Genomic DNA, 3,337 nt, shown 5'->3' on the forward strand with positions numbered 1-3,337 from the left:
AACTTGTTAAAGACCTGATGTGTTTGAGCTGTCTGATCCATAATTTATAGGGAGTATAAGATATTCAGTGGCAGGCTGGCAGCACTTCAAAGCAAGCAGGCCTACAGTGGGAATGTCCAACATCATAAAGTGAATCTTCTCTATGTGAGCTCACAGTACCACACTGATAACAAAATACTTTTTTTGTTCATTCTGTCTGAAAAGTTACAAAAAAAATAAAATCCTAACATCAGCCCTCCAAACAGGTTTGCTGGGCTATTTCATTTCCCATAGTAAAAGTGTGTACAGTATGGGGTTACAAGGTAAGTTCAATACTTTTAACCCAAGATCATTAAAAGCTCACGTCACTCAAACTGATTATTACTACACTCTCAAACCTTTTTACATTTTAAGAGGAAGCATTATATGTCCCTCGAGGAAATGTGTGAAGAGGGAGTCTCCTCAATGGGCCCTTTCAAGTACTTCCTGGGGAAAGGCTGGACCACGTTGATACATTGTGACCCCTCACCGCACACTCGATCACTTAATGAGCGACTATGCTGATTTTTCTTTGGAAAGCAGAGAATTCTTCCCTTTAACACAAAGCTTGTCAGACAAATGGCCTGGTTAACATAGTTGGCAGGCCTGATTTTACAACTGATTATTAGTCTAGCTAATGAATGACCCACACTGGTTTTTTAAGGGTTTCCTAGAAGGTGACACAAAGCTCCACCGAAGTGAATTTCTTCCAACAATATTTAGTCTGAATTAAGTAGACACTGCAAATTAATTGGTCTTTTTTTTTAAAGCCAGTATGGAATTTGTAAAAAAAAAAATGACACTCAAAGGTGCTTGGAGGTTTTAGAGTTACAAAGAAAGAAATATCTGAGAAAGTAGACTGACCTTTGTAAATAAGGAAGAGTGATGATTCAAAATTATACAGACCCCCCCCCTCCATAACAATCAAAAGAAAAGTGTGCAATCAGTAATGGTGGCTATATTTCTCATTCAGAATCTAAATAAGAATAAGTTCAAATGTTATTACCTACAGTAACGATGTTGGAAATAAATGAATGGGATATGAAAATGATAGTTTATGGCCTCGTAATTATATATCCCATATCATAAGCCTTCCTGTGGAGGCAATCCAAACTACTTATTTTAATTAATATAATTTTTCCAGATTAAAAATGTGGTCAGCTCGCTGGGGGGCCTTGAGCCTTGAAAACATGATAGGGCTATTACACTCAGTAGTCTCTTGCTTTAATTGAACATCTCTTTCTTTATATAACAGGATCAGGCAGATGGTGTTTGGGTAACATGAGCCTTACATCATTTTCCTCCACTCTCTTCATGTTAGAATTGTCAGGACGTTGTTGGGGGGTATAACCATGCAGGTGCAATGATTAAATGCATGTTTAATCATTGCCCCACCACACAACTGCAATGCTTCATTTGCAAACGTTTGCATGCAGATAATCTATTGGTAGATGCTGGCTCTGTGACATCTTTGCATCCCAGGCAATCCAAAAAATTTAAATGCATTTTAAGTCCTTTTCCAGTTTTCTTTTCCTGAAAGACGGGCTACTTAGAAACACATGCTCAAGTATGTGCGCGATGCAGCTTTGCCGTAGGAGACTTGTAGGCAAACACTACGCATTGTGGTGGGCTGCAAACTGCAAACCCCCTGCACCATTAACGAGCCCTGCCAGCAGAGTTGGCGCTGTGCAAATGTTGGGAGTGTGTGTGTGTGTGTGTGTGTGTGCGCGCTGTAGCTGTGGCAGTGGTGTACAGTAGCATGGCAGACTGCAGTAAATACACAGTTGAAGAGGCGGGGTTTGACATCTCGGCTCTGAAAACATCTCTAATCCAGTATTTCAGGTGCCGAGCGGCTAGTGCTCACTACCGCCGCGCATCCGCGACCTGCTGCAGAACCGCACGCCCCTACCACTAACACGGAATATATCGCAAGTGGACGGAGACTGTCTGCTGTGTCCGAAGTGGGATTTCCGAAAGAGAGAGAAAAAGAAGCCGGACAAAAGACTGGGAGAGAGAGAGAGAGAGAGTGAAGTTTCAGCGGCGTGAAGACAACACTTTGTTTTTTAGTGTTTGAGTTTCCAGCGTCTGCCTCTGCCCTGAAGTAGATTTTAAACCAGCGACTCTTACGGCTTCACCCGAAACTCGACTAAAATACTTCACTTGTTCTCACTGGAGGATATTACCGCACCTTTTGGTTTATCTTTCTCCCTTAGGTGAGTGGCTCTTTGTGTGAGTTTGACACAAGTAGTTGTTCAAACTTTCCCCAGGTTTCTCTGTTTTTGCAGCAGTACGTGGGGCGGAAATGTAGCTTTACCTGGAACTCAGGTAAGTCGGAAACCAGGTAGGCCTAGCGTTAGCCGTCTCTACTCGGTCGTGTAGCTTTAGTTAACGTTAGCACACTTGTTAAGTTAAAACATGTTCACAACACCACAAGACTTATTTTATCTTTTATATTGACAGTTTATTAAGTTAATAGTTATTGTTGCTGTTGACAGCTGCCAATATATGTGTCGGTTTTTCATTAAATATTTAAACATGTCGCTAGCGTAACAAAAATGAGGCTTAAGTGACTATTCCTCTCGTATTAATGTTTTATTTGAACACACTGTGTCATTAGTCTATTAAAATATCTGTTTACTGGACCATAAACATGCTTTTCAGATAATTTTATAACGTATATCAGCTTCCCTCTATCTTTTTATAGTGTTGTGTCACCTCAGGATAAACAAGCACAGTCCAAGCGAACTGCCAAGTCTTCTGTTATGTTTCGGAGTGGACTGAGAGGTTTCATATTGCGTAATTTTTTTGCACACACAAAAAAAAGTATATATTTGGACAAAACATCCAGGAGTTTATAGGAGCTCTTTTACAGACCCCCATTCTGTGCACCCTGTGAACCGGGTTCACCCCCTTTTAATCCATTCATTCCCGTGATAAGACCCTGCAGACCCTCAGTCCCATAAGGCACAGTGATGATGAAGCAGTGAGATCACCAGCCCTGTACACATCATGCACACTTATCCTTTATGTTGACGGTTGTGAAACAGTTCCTTCAGGAGCTGGATGGTGATTTAAACATGGAGGCATGCTGAAGAACCAGTTTCGAGAGCAAGCCATCTGTCTCCTTTTTGTTTCCAGGCATGTCGAGCAAGAGTACTTGGAAGAGGTGTACTTTTATGAGCTGTTGTGTTCTTAATGTGCTGATCTGCTTTTGATAAAGATCCTGGCATGTGATTTTAAAATCCTGACCCATGGGTTTGCCACTTTACATTTAGTTTTAACTAGACCAAATGTACGTGTATATATATGTGTGTGTGTG

The 3,337-nt window shown here is 41.1% G+C and overlaps 1 protein-coding gene across 1 annotated transcript in view; it reads left to right on the forward strand.

The window, feature by feature from the left end:
- The first annotated feature begins 1,765 nt into the window (after nt 1–1,765).
- Nucleotides 1,766–3,337, forward strand: part of LOC118338150 (inactive ubiquitin carboxyl-terminal hydrolase 53) — a 30,954-nt gene continuing 29,382 nt past the window's right edge. The window contains exon 1 of the mRNA XM_035675385.1: nt 1,766–2,231. The gene's annotated coding sequence lies outside the window, so the exon portion shown is untranslated. The remainder of the gene's footprint in view (nt 2,232–3,337) is intronic.

Source organism: Morone saxatilis, unplaced genomic scaffold, assembly GCF_004916995.1.
Source record: "Morone saxatilis isolate NCDOM2014 unplaced genomic scaffold, NCSU_SB_2.0 Contig4, whole genome shotgun sequence".
Taxonomy (NCBI): domain Eukaryota; kingdom Metazoa; phylum Chordata; class Actinopteri; family Moronidae; genus Morone; species Morone saxatilis.